Here is a 13948-nt window from a genome sequence, read left to right on the forward strand (position 1 = left end):
AAAGACCTCTACGAATGAAATGACATCCCATGTTCATAGATTGGAATAATTAATATTGCTAAGGTGGCAACACTCCCCAGACTGATCTACAGATTCATGGTGGCTTTTATCAAACTCCCACCTACATTCTTTGCAGAAACTGACAAACTTAGCCTAAAGTTCATATGAAAATGTAAGGTACATAGCATACAAAGCAATCTTGAAAAAGAGAAACGAAGTTGAAAAACTCACACTTACCAAATCAAATCTTACTACAAAGCTACAACCATAATCAACAGCATGGTACTGGTGTAAGGGTAGAAATATAAACCAGTGGCACAGAACTGAGAGTCCAGAAAATCGAAAAGTTAGATTAAAATTAAACTTTTATACCACAAATGATACCATCAAGAAAGTAAAAAGGGAACACAGAGTATGTAGGGAAATATTTGCAAATCATGTATCTGATAATGAATCTCTTTCCTGAATACATAAATAACACGTACAACTCAACAGGAAAAAAAAAATGGCAGTCCAATTCTTAAATGGGCAAAGAATTTTTTTAAACATTTGTTTATTTTAGAGAGAAAGAACATGCTTGAGTGGGCAGAGGATGAGAGAGAGAATCTCAAGCAGACTCCCCACTGAGCACAGAGCCCCCTTAAGATCAAGCCCTGAGTCTAAGAAGAGTCAGATTCTTCACCGACTGAGCCACCCAGACACCCCAAATGGGCAAAAGATTTAAATGGACATTTCTCCAGAGAAGATATACAAATGCCCAATAAACACAAGAAATATTGCTCAGTATCATTAGTCATTAAGGAAATGCAAATCAAAACAACAATGGGATACTATTTTACAAACATTAGGATAGCTACAAACAAAAAGGCAGCATTAAGTGCTGGCAAGAAAGTGGAGATTTTGGAACATTTATACATTCCTGGAGAGAATGTAAAATAATACAGCTAATTTGGAAAACTGCTTGGCAGTTCCTCAAAATGTCCGAGTTATCAAATGGCCCAGCAATTCCACTCCTAGGCATATACCCAAGATAAATGAAAGCATATGTCCACAAAAAAACTTGCACTGTATGAATGCTCATAGCAGAACGATTCGTAGCAGCAAGTGACAAAAATCCAAATGTCCATCAGCTAATGGACAGACAAAATGGTACATCTATACAACAGAGTATTATTCAGCAGTAAGTAAGAATTAAGTACTGATAAATGCTACAACATGAAAAAAACCTAGAAAACATTATACTATGTGAAAGAAACCAGTCACAAAGACCACATGTGGTATGAATTCATTCATATGAATATTCAGAATAGGCCAAGTCTATAGATATGGAAAGTAGATTCGTTGTTGCCAGGGTCTGGGGAACAAGGAGGAATGAAATGCAGGCCAATGAGAGTGTTCTGGAATTAGGGGCCCCTGAGTGGCTCAGTGCTTTAAAGCCTCTGCCTTCAGCTCAGGTCATGATCCCAGGATCCTGGGTCTGAGCCCCATGTCAGGTTCTCTGCTTGGCAGAGAGCCTGCTTCCTTCTCTCTTTCTGCCTGCTTGTGATCTCTATCAAATAAATAAATAAAATCTTAAAAAAAAAAAAAAAAAGAATGTTCTGGAATTAGATAGTGGTGATGGTGGCACAACTCTGAATACACTAAAAAAAAAAAAAGGACACCAAACATATACAACATATTTCTTTGTGTTCTCTAAATGGCTCAATGGTAGGTGTGTTATATCTTAATACAAGCTATTTTTCTTAAGTGTGAAAGTCTTCAAAAACCTACCAGAAACCAACAGGAATATTCATATAAACTACAAGGTAACTGGGGCTTATTTACCCCCAGAAACCCATGCTCAAACTCAACAAATAAATGGAGGGATTGTCAGCCTTACCCAGAGATGCCAGGTTCCTATAGTTCTCCAGCATCACATCTCTGTACAGTTTTCTCTGACGTGAATTCAACAACACCCATTCCTCCCGGGTGAAGTCCATGGCCACATCCTCAAAGGTTACTGAGTTCTAAAACATGAACACATTTTATCTCATCAGCAACCAACCCCACAAACATTCTTGGGAAGAGAGTCATGGTGACTTCACTAGGGATGAAAGACCTCTTTCGTAATAATTTCAAGATCCTAGAACTCAGTCCTCTTCTCTCTTACTCCTTAAGATCTCATTCAGTCTCAAGAATTTAAAGCATCTCTCTAACACCTCATGTTTCTCTCTACTTCTAGCCTGAGAGTTTTTACAGTCTTACTCTATCTCTAGGATCCAAAACAGACCTGAAGACATTGCAAGAAAAATACTTGCTAAATAAATACATTCCCCCCCCCAACAGAATGACCATAAATTTTATATCCTTTTACCTTCTCTAACATCACTAAGTAGAAAAGATGCCTGAAAATTTTTTTAAGTAGTGGAGTAATTTCTTAGAAATTCCTGAACCACCATCAGGTCTCAAGATAAAAGATTGGTTATAAGGCCCCTGTGAAAATTAATGAAAGGAAGCCTCACTGAAATGGAACCAGCTCGCCAGCAGGGATAGCTCTCACCCCCTACCACCAGTGGTCATTGCAGACCCACCAGGAAGAGACAGACTTTGCAAGGCATTCCTTACTTTAGCTACTACTTACTACCCCAGAGGAGCAAGAAAGGTTTTCTCCTCGTTAGTCAACAGCCCAGGGAATGAGAGACTGCCACAACTCAGCCAACAGAAAGCCACAATACACTGAATTCCCAATTTATTCAATAGATATTTTGTTTGTAACAGCCTTCCAACTCCCTTTTTCTGCTACAGAAGAGTCCTCTCCTTGGTTCTCCAGACTTGCCTGTAGTTTTGCTGTAGCTCGCTTGTCCCGAATTGTAATTTCCTGCTATTCCTGAATAAACCCATTTCTGCTGGTAAAATCATGGACAACTTTTATTTCTAAGGTTAACACCCTGTGGGATACTGGCAGGAAACACATTCACTTCAGGGAAGAAATGTATTTTAGAAGAAAATTCACCTGTAATGCAGAGTAGATGTTTTCCACCTCTGTGATCCTCTCATGGGCACCAGCAGGGTCTAGAACAAGCAAAGACAGAAAACAGGGTGCCATGAGAGTCTGGGCACATCCATTATTGTTACCACCCACAAGCCTAAAATTTCCCAGTATCATCAATCGAGTCATCCATACGTACACACATACACAAAGCATATTAGCCAGACAACCTGCCCAGCTCCCCAAAGTCAGAAAATAGGGAGCCTTGATATCCATGAGGAACGGATTTAGTCTCAATTTTCTTAGGCACAGAAACTGAAACTCAGAATGGTATAGAACAAATGGATGGGATAATGAGGTAATGAGGTACCACCTCTAAATGTTCTTCCCTCTCTCCCCATGATGCACAAATGCCTTCCTTCCAAAATCCCAAAGATGGCTGAATCATATGGGAACAAATTATGGGGCTCCATTGGCCTGTAGAGTTCCACAGCATCTCCTCTCATGTTAACCTCTCCTTCCCAGTCCTCCTCCATGGCTACTCAGCTTTCTTCTTTCCTTCCCTTTCTAAAGGGGAAAGGGCATTTAATTCTAGTGAAGTGCATCTACCCTAGGAACTTACCGACCACAGCAGACAGACGTGTGGCTGCCATTTTGTAAGACTCTTGAGTAAGTACGCCCAGGATGCTCCTCTTCTTGCTTCTCTGGTCCACCGCAGGCAGGGCTCTGAAATGAAGAGGAATTAACAAAAGAATGTGCAAGCTTTCCATTTCTCCTCTGCACTGAGGGCAATTCCATCATAGCCCATGTAGCATGTGTTCCTTTCAGATTCAAGCAGTCTTTGATCATGGGTCCTTGTTTTTCTTGCCATGGACAACCTCAAAGCAATCTGACAGGCATTCTTATCTTCCTCATCCCTAATGTAAACCTACCATATTAACAAACCACACTGTCCATCACTTATCAAAACTGCCATCTCCACTGAGGTACTTCCCTGGTTTCTCATCTGCAATGGCCCCAAGGCATAGACCTAACTCATTAAGTCATCAGCACCTGACTCCCACTCTGACTCTCCATCTTGATTCAAGATTCTAGGGCGTAAGCTAGCAAACACCCATACTTTCACATCTCAATCACATACCTTGAACTTCTCACCTGAGACTGTTGTTGCTCTCTTGAAGACAAAAAGCCAAACCATCCTGCTCCAAACACAGTAACTACACCCCTACCCTGTTCGCTTTTTAATCTGTACTGCACCTGCTCTCTTCCCTCAAAGTGGCATCCAAGCTGTCCAAACTCCCATTATTTTGCTATTTATAACCCCTTATTTCCTTGGCACTACATATAAAATGCCATGGCCCTTTATTTCAATCATGTATTTTCCAAAAACTCAAATTCCATTCTCTCTCTGGCCTATTATAACACCTGTTCTGGATAATTTCAGCAATCTGTCCATCCCAGCTGGGTGATTCCTACCTAAGCAGCTATATGGGAAGCACTAAAATTTGGAGGCCACCGACTCTAAAACAGGTCTTCATCACTAAAAACCCCACAAGTAATTTAATCTCTTAGTTATCTAAAGCTCTTTTCACAATTCCTCCAGGACTTTGAATCTCACATGGTCTCAACTTTCCCTCTTCAACAACAAATGATCTTGTATTTTACTCCACAAACAGTAACGAGGATGAGAAGGATCCTTTCCTTACCATCATGGTTTCTTTCTCCTTTCATTTTGGAAACAAGGGAGTGTCTTCCTTTTTTTTTTTTTTTTAAGATTTTATTTTTGAGGAGTGCCTGGGTGGCTCAGTCATGAAGCATCTGCCTTCGGCTCAGGTCATAACCCCCAGGGTCTTGGGATAGAGCCCGAAGTCGGGCTTCCTGCTCAGCAGGAACCCTGCTTCTCCCTCTCCCACTCCTCCTGCTTGTGTTCCCTCTCTCACGGTCACTCTGTCAAGTAAGTAAATAAATCTTTAAAAAATATTTAATTTTTGAGTAATCTCTACAATCAGTGGGCTCAAATCCAACCCCAAAATCGAGTCACAAGCTCTTCCCATGGAGCCAGCCAGGTGCCCCTCTTCTTTCCTATCTAAAGCCAGGATCTCTGACTTTGCTATGCCAGGGTTTCCCATCCTTGACACTACTGACATGTGGGACTGGGTATGTATTTATTATGGGGGACCCATATGCTTTGCAGCATCTCTGGATTCTACCCAGTAGATGTCAGTAGTATCCTCTCCAGCTGCAAAATTAAAACTATCTCCAGATATTGCCAAGTGACCCCTATGGGGCAAAACTGCCCCCATTAAGAAGTACTGGTCTAAGATGTGGGTGAGGATGTGGAGAAAGGGGAACCCTCCTACACTGCTGGTGGGAATGCAAGCTGGTGCAACGACTCTGGAAAACAGCATGGAGGTTTCTCAAAAAGTTGAAAATAGAACTACCCTATGACCCAGCAATTGCACTACTGGGTATATATCCTAAAGATACAAATGTGGTGCTCCAAAGGGGCACGTGCACCCAAATGTTTATAGCAGCAATGTCCACAATAGCCAAACTATGGAAAGAACCTAGATGTCCATCAACAGATGAATGGATCAAGAAGATGTGGTATATATACACAATGGAATACTATGCAGCCATCAAACAAAATGAAATCTTGCCATTTGCAACAACGTGGATAGAACTAGAGGGTTATCATGCTTAGTGAAATAAGTCAATGGGAGAAAGACAACTATCATATGATCTCCCTGATATGAGGAAGTAGAGATGCAACATGGGGGGTTTGGAGGGTAGGAAAAGAATAAATGAAACAAGATGGGATCGTGAGGGAGACAAACTGTAAGTGACACAATCTCACAAAACAAACTGAGGGTTGCTGGTGGGAGGGCAGGGAGGGAGAGGGGGATGGGGTTATGGACGTTGGGGAGGCTATGGTGAGTGCTGTGAAGTGTGTAAACCTGGCAATTCACAGACCTGTAGCCCTGGGGATAAAAATACGTATGTTTATAAAAAAATTTCAAAAAATTATAAAAATAAAGAAGTACTCGTCTAATCCCTTCACATCTTCTCTCCAAAGGTTCACTCTATGGTTATTCCTTGGTTTTCTTTTCCATCACCACTGTAAGCACAAAGAGTTATGGGTCCCCAGAAAAAGTAATGATGAGGGAGCAGGAGGCTGGCTGAGGACAAAGCAAAAGCTGGCGCCTTGCACCCCCTCTTCACCCGCTCCCCTCCATAAGTGTAGCATCCCTCAGGCAGCCCTGACTGCCATGAACAATAAGCAAATAGTTAACTTGCAGAGCTCACAATCCTGCTAGACAGGAGTCTCCCTTGGCTTACAAATGTCCTAAATCTCACTAACAAAGACGATTGGTAGCAGGATTGTGACACCCCACCAAAAAGTCTCCCAACTATCTTAATGTTAATGGCTGGTCTAAAGACAACATAGATCCAGCCGCAAGGGCAAGGCCTCCTCTGGCAGGCCTGGAACATCCTGGCACCTTGTAGGCCCTCTTTAGCATATGAAAACTCCACTGACACCTCCCTTCCCCTCACCTTCCCCCAACCACAGGGTATATAACATGCCTACCCTCACAACCCAGGGCAACAGCAGCTCTTCCTGCCCACGGGTCCTGTCCCCGTGCTTTAATAAACCACCATTTTGCACCAACGACGTCTCAAGAATTCTTTCTGTAGTCGTCGGCTCCGAACCTCCTCACCCCACCGAACCTGACTTAGGTTCTGGGACTTCATCAGTAAGACATAGCTTTCTTGACATAAGAAAAGACATTTTAGGCCCCAGGCCACCTTGTGATCTATGCGTGACCAGGACTACTTACCCGAAGCACATTTCTGAATTATCTTTGCAGGATTTAAACTCCATTGATCAAATACCAGATGAACAGGAACCCGAGAACTGACAGATACTGAACCTTGTAGGCCTGGGTCACTTCCATCAACTAAGACTTGGAGTCTGTCACCTTAAAATGACTTCTGCCCCAATTTCAGGCTGAATTTTCCAACGCATAAGCCCGTTTGTGAATGTGTATGCGCCCTTAGCTTAAACCTTCCCATTTTGTTGTTGGAGATGGCACTGCTCTGGGAAACACCCCCTGAAAGACCCCCTCTCCCCTTGCTAAAGGCTTGTTTAAGTAACCTGAACCTGATGTCCCCACAGCACCCCCTATCCCCTTGCTGAAGGCTTGATTGTTCCCATAGCCGGATGACAACACATACCAGGATGTCTATTGTCTGTGATCACCCGGTCTGTCAAAAGAAAAGACAAATGAGGAATAGAGTGTACCTGGGACTTTCCAGAGTGCTGAGCCAAGGCCCACCAGAACAAATCGTTGTGTCCTTGCCTTAAACCCAGTGCCTGACAATGCTTGATTTAAGTTAACCAATCAGATCCCTGTAACCAAAGCTCGCTTCCCGCCACCCCAACCCTGCCCTATATAATCTGCTCCCCAACTTAGCCCGGCACGCTCAGCCCACAAAGGCTGATGCGTCCACAGGCACCTGTGTAACCAATAAACCTCTTGCAACTTGCATCCAGTGGAGGCTTGGTGTCTGCTTCTTGGGTGCGGATCAAGGGTCTTTCACCCCGAAGTTTCTCCTTTTATTTTTTTGGAAGTAAAACCTTTTCTTTTCCTCTCCTTTGGCTTAATTGTGTCCTCTGACTTAACAGCCACCACGAGGTGAACTCAGTTTTGGGAAACCCCCATCAACTTCTACTTCACTGTATACACACCTCTAATACTTAAGCATAATATAAACGTAATAAATCTCTCCCATCTTGAAACAAATTAATACCTCGTGTTCCACTTACCCTCTGGTTACTGCTATCTCCTCTTTACCACCAAACTTCTCAAGAGTCGTCTACCCTCCCACTGCTCCCAATTCCTCCCCTCCCTTAATATACTCCAACCTGGCTTGCACCCCACTATCCCCCTTCACCCCTCTGCCAAGATTGCCATGGGTTTGAGAGAATTAATGAGAGTTAATCCAGTAAATACACTTGTCTTTGACTAAGTTGGTCCCTCAGAGAAATTCTATTGTATACTCTCTAAGTTATTCTCTTCCTTGGGCTTTTGTGACCACACCTTACAGCTCTCGCTACCCTCCGTTCACCTCGGGAAGACTATCCTCCAGGGTAAGTCTTGGCCCCTACCTCTTGGCCCCTACTTCTTGCCGCACTGTGTGTCTTCTCTATCTATACATCCCCCTGAACTTAATTTTCATCTCTATGCTGGTAACACCCAAATCTCCAGTGAGGGACCTCAAATTAATGCTTAAGACCTATATCCTGCTGCTTTTCAATTACTGTCATCTAAAATTTTCATAGACCGATAGAAATGTAAAAAACTGAACTTATCTCTTCCTCCTCCCCCCCCCAACAAAACCATTTGCACACTTGGTAAGGCATGGGAGTTCCCCGGCTATTCAAAGTGGGCAGGAGGGATTACTGGTATCCCACCCTTCATCCCACCCTACAGCTGCAACTAATTGAAACAAGATTAACCATTTGACAAGAGCATGTGGCCTCTTTGGGCTGCAATCAAAATCTAACAGAATCCTTCATTTCTCTCCCTTTGGCCCAACAGCCACTGAAAAAAAAAATGAAACCAAGAGTCTAGATTGCCATCCTCCATTCCTAACCCCTACTACTAACCCTTAATCTTATCTCCATTCCCTCAAACTTGTCCTTCTGCCCTCCAGGTTCAGTGTGCACCTAGCTCTAAGCTAAACACCAATCCAACCGTGGGTCACCCCAGCTCACCATGGCTTCCTACCAGCCTTAGCATTAAACCCTTATCTTGCTTTCAAGGTTGGAAACCAGACCATCTAGCTCACCTTCTTCCTCTCTTGCTTTGTTTTCAGCCCAGTCTTGTCTTGCTCAGTTCCCAGAACACTCCAAGCTCTTAGCTGCCCCAGGCATTTTGCATGGGAAGAGCAAACCTGCTAAAATGCTCTTCCCATTCATGGCCCACCACATACCAGCTAACTGCCTAGCTGTGGTGTCTAAACAGAGTATCTCAATCAGATGTGGAGCCCCTCGAATGTGAGGGATGACTGGGTAGAAGCCCATGGCATACTTGGTGAAAGGATTCAGAAGGGGAACAAAGGAGATGTAAGTTTATTGAATACACAAGGGACAGCAGGCAGGACCGCAGAGAGAGGCTGTCTGCAGTGAGGCAGTGAGGAGGGCTGTTTTTAAAGGGGGAAGGTGGGGTGCCTGGGTGGCTCAGTCAAGTTGAGTGCCCAATTCTTGATTTCAGCTCATGTCATGGTCTCAGTGTCCTGAGATGAGCCCCATATCTGGCTCTGCGCTCAAAGTCTGTTCCAGCTTTTCTCTCTCCCTTTCCCTCTGCCCTTCCCCCCACTCCCACACACTCTAAATTAAAAAAAAAAAATCTTTGTGGGGCACCTGGGTGGCTCAGTCAGTTAAGCATGTGCGTTTGGCTCAGATCATGATCCTAGAGTCCCAGGATGGGAACCCACCTTGGGCTCCTTACTCAGTGAGGGGTGTGCTTCTCCCTCTGCACACCCCCCTCCCCATAACCTCTCTCCCTGCCCCCGCTTTCACTATATTTCTCTCTCAAAATCTTTTTTTTTTTTTTTTTAATCCTTAAAAGGGCAAGGTAAGGAAGTACAGCAACAAATGGCATCTTCCCTTTTCTGGGAACTGTGTCTGGTTATAAGTTGCCCATTGGTAAGTTAGGGCCTATGGATAATTTGAAGTGGGCTGCCTGATGGGCCTGCCTTCAGCCAGGGGGTCATGGTGACCCTTTCTGGGTTCCATCGCTCAAGCCTGTTTGCCTAAAAGCAGCCTCTACACTAGTTATTTCTAACACTGTGGCTTTAACATCTCTTCTTTCCAAAAAGCTTTATGAAGCTCAGATCAAGTCCTCCTCTGGCATCCATTGATTTACAATATCTCACCAAAAGCTATCATTTATCACACTTAATGGCTGGACTGTACAATCCAGGGGATAAGACCCTTATTAATTTTGCTTGCTTAGTCCTGTGGGACTGAGCTAACAGTAACAAGCTTAGCGTAGGCAAGAAGTAACTATCTGTGGCCCACACAGGCAACAAAAATGCAAAAACACAGCCCCCAAACCTTGTAGTGTGAACACACTAAATGATAAGAATCACTGACATTTATGTAATAAGAGATTAAAACAATGAAGTTTATTGAGTTTAAAATAAGATGAATTCTATCTAAGTAAACAAGGCTTCAAATTCTATAAAAGACTACTTTTTTTTGGACCAAATCCTTAGTATTAAAATCGAAGTTGATACCTAATTTGTCCATTATATTTTATCTGGTTGTGGGAAAATAAACATGTATCTCATTAACACTAGACAAAACTCATCTCGTGTAGTCAATTCAACTCCAATTTCATTAACTTCTTAATGAAGTTGTGTTACTTCTTCTACAATCTCTTGATTTTCAAGTGGTGGGTTTGTAATTTTAGTTGAGCTCATTTGAAAGGAACAAAGCTGGTAACAGAACTCACAAGGTAATACATTCCCCATCCTGATACCCTATGAACAAAACCTACCCAACATAAAGAACTGAAAAATTACATCTCACAAAACACCCCAATCACAAAGTGTACCCTGATGCCCACAGTCAGGAGCAAACACTCTGGGACACCTGGATGACTCTGTCCATTCAACTGAGGTCAGGATCCCTGGGTCCTGGAATCGAGTCAGGCACTGGGCTCCCTGCTCCCTGCTCAATGAGAAGCCTGCTTCTCTCTCTGCCCCTCCCCCCTACTCATGCTTTCTCTCTCTCACTCTCTCAAGTAAACAAATAAAACCTTTTAAGAAGAAAAAAAAAAAGAGCAAACATTCTATAAATTAAAAATTCTCTTACAAAGCAAAGGGTAGAGGAGAACCTCCGCCACAATTACTCACCAAGACACACAGAAATCCATATGTGAGCAAGGTAAGGGTTTGAGCCAGATGGCTGTTCACAAATTCCTGAGCCATACCATGCTTCTGGTCTGGAGAAGCACACAAGGTCACTGCCTTTTCCTAGTAATGCAATTGAAAGGACAAAAGGATTAAAAGACACACCCTGGTCTCCTCAATTAGACTTAAGTAGTGCACTTTGGATAGGGGTACTGATAACCAAAGAGTATGCCCTGATGACCTTAATTCCACTTACTTGGTATTTCCTAAATATCCAGAAAAATACGAGGACTCAGAAATCTCAGTAGAGTGATTCCCTGCCTACGAAAGTCTAAATTGCTTCTTTTTGCAGGGTATTTTATCATTCGCTCATTCATTCATTAATTGAATAAATATTAATTGAGTGTCTACTGTGTACCATGCACGATTCTAAATATCGGGAATGTAGAAGAAACCACATACAATTATACAGAAAAATCAAGTAAGAAAGCTCTCACAATGACAACTGCTTAAAGAGAAGTAAATGGTAAAGGAATAGTGAGTGATTAGTGTAGGTGAAGACAGGAACTCTTATTTCCCTAGTTAGCAATTGTGGGCTTTTATTTTTTTTTTTAATGAGTTATAATTGACACAACACAGGCTCCCTTTGAGGAGCTAATGTTGCAGCTGAGACCTTGACAAGACTGATCACACTTCCTGCTTGACGTAATTTAGGCCAAATTGACAGAGACATCTGGGTCCTCAATTTTCTGTGAACTTGTTTCATCCACATCAGGTCCAGATTCCCACAGCCCACAACACGTGAACCTTCCTACCTCAACTTTCCTGTTAGTGCAATATTTAATGCAGGCCGTTGAGTTTCAAGACACAGGCTTCTTTCCCTTTCCCCAGCTACCAGCCTCTCTGCATATTAAACTTTTGCTCACCCACTCCTCCCCCATTGTGGCATAAACTTTGCATGTCTTCCCGTCGCAAGAGAAAGTCTTAAGAAAGTCTTTTCGGGGGCACCTGGGTGGCTCAGTCAGTTAAGTGTCTGCTATTGGCTCAGGTAATGATCCCAGAGTCCTGGGATCGAGCCCACATCGGGCTCCCTGCTCAGCAGGAAGTCTGCTTCTCCCTCTGCCCCTGCCACATACACTCTCTCTCTCTCTGTCAAATAAAAAAAAAATTTAAAAATTTTAAGAAAGAAAAAAGTCTTTCCATATTAATTTTGAAGTACCCTTTGAAAAGAAATTTATCAACCTGAATTACAAGTGCCGACTATGGGGACTACCTGGGAGAAGACATTTCCAAAGAGAAATGCCAGTACAAAGGTCTTCAGGCATGAACAAGCTTGGAGAGTTGGCAGAAGACAGACTCCCTCTCATGGGGGAGCCAAGTTCCTCTGCAGAGCTGACCACTCAGTCCTTTTCCAACCCTACGTTCAACGACTCCCCACTAGTGGAATGCAATCATGGGAGGAGAATTTACACTACAGAAACCCGCCACTGTCACAAATGAGAACTTTTTACCAACTTCCCAGCAAAACATTGCCTCTTACCACTGGTCTCTTCATTTCTGTTATGGGTATAAAAATGGCACCTACCTCATAGGTTGAGACAAGTTCTTGGCTCATACCAGTAATATTTAATCGACTCTTATTTGGGTCATGGTGAGCAAAAAATGGCAAGTCCTTGTTCTTTCAGAGTTGGAGCTTACAGCACAAAGAGGGCTTTATTCGAACAATGGCAGGAATCCCGCATCTCTGTACAGTTGTGAGTGCCATCAATGACTAGCCACCATGCAGGAGAGCCCCAAATCAAGAACACTTGCCCAGGACCAGAGTCAAGCAGGTGCTGCTAAGGCAAAAATCTGGAGATGCCATCACTAGTGTTTCCACAATAGAATGCAGAAAGCATTTTTAAACACTACATATTTTATTTTAAATATTACATATTTTAGAACCTATAAAAAATATATATTGCCAACACATACTCACAAAACATTTGCTTAGGGAAAAAAATTGCTTAGGATTGTGGTAAGTTAAACTTTGCCAATTAAGAGATGCTTTCAACGGGGAGGGTATGTGATTTGGTGAGTGCTGTGAAGTGTGTAAACCTGGTGATTCACAGACCTGTACCCCTGGGGATAAAAATATATGTTTATAAAAAATAAAAAAATAAAAAAAAAAAAAAAAAAAAAAAAAGAGATGCTTTCAAGTCAATAAGGGTATTGGCAAGAACCATGAAGACAATCAGGAACGACTGGGCTTCGGGAAACTGCCTCCTGGAAAGGGGAGTGGTACATGACGAATGATAATCTTCATCAGCCCTGGACTGTGAGCTCTAATCCTCGAACACAGGAGAGGCAGGAGAAGGAAAGGGCAAATGCATTACGCCCTGTGAGGTAATTAGCAAGCCGGCAGTTTCCCGCCTTCTGCTGCGGGAGTAGAATGAAGAGAGAACAATCTGGGAGCACCTGGTGGCTCAGTCGGTTAAATATCTGACTTTGGGTCCCGTCATGATGTCAGGGTCCTGGGATTGATCACCGCATGGGGCTCAAGGCTCAGCAGGCAGTCTGCGTCTCCTTCTCCCTCTGCCCCTCCCCCCACTTGAGCACGCGCACGCTCTCTCTCTCTCTCTTTCCAATAAATAAAATATTTAAAAAGGAAAGAGAGAGAATAATTTGGCTAATGAGGAGCTTTGGAAATGAGGCCTCTAGGGACAGGAAAAAAATGTAAATAGACTCCCTGTCCCCTATCAACACAATCTTGCACCTAACCAGACCAGGGAGGAAGACACCACATCACTTCTTAGAGAATTTTCTTGTCCAGAAACTCCACACAAGACCATCTCCTTGAACTTCTCAAAGGCCAACTTGTCTTCAACATCTACATCCTGGAAAGAAACTCAACTCCTGGGGCCTTCTGTGGGACCATCCTGGAGATACAGAAATCCCCTGTAAGTTCTGGAGAAAAGGGGCTATTTACTATTATTATTATTATTCCCATGTAGGGGTAGTCCTAGGTTAAGTAGGAAGGCTAAAGCAGTGGTTCTCAAAATGTTGTCCCCAGACTAG

The sequence above is a fragment of the Mustela lutreola genome, chromosome 2, assembly GCF_030435805.1.
Source record: "Mustela lutreola isolate mMusLut2 chromosome 2, mMusLut2.pri, whole genome shotgun sequence".
Lineage (NCBI taxonomy): Eukaryota > Metazoa > Chordata > Mammalia > Carnivora > Mustelidae > Mustela > Mustela lutreola.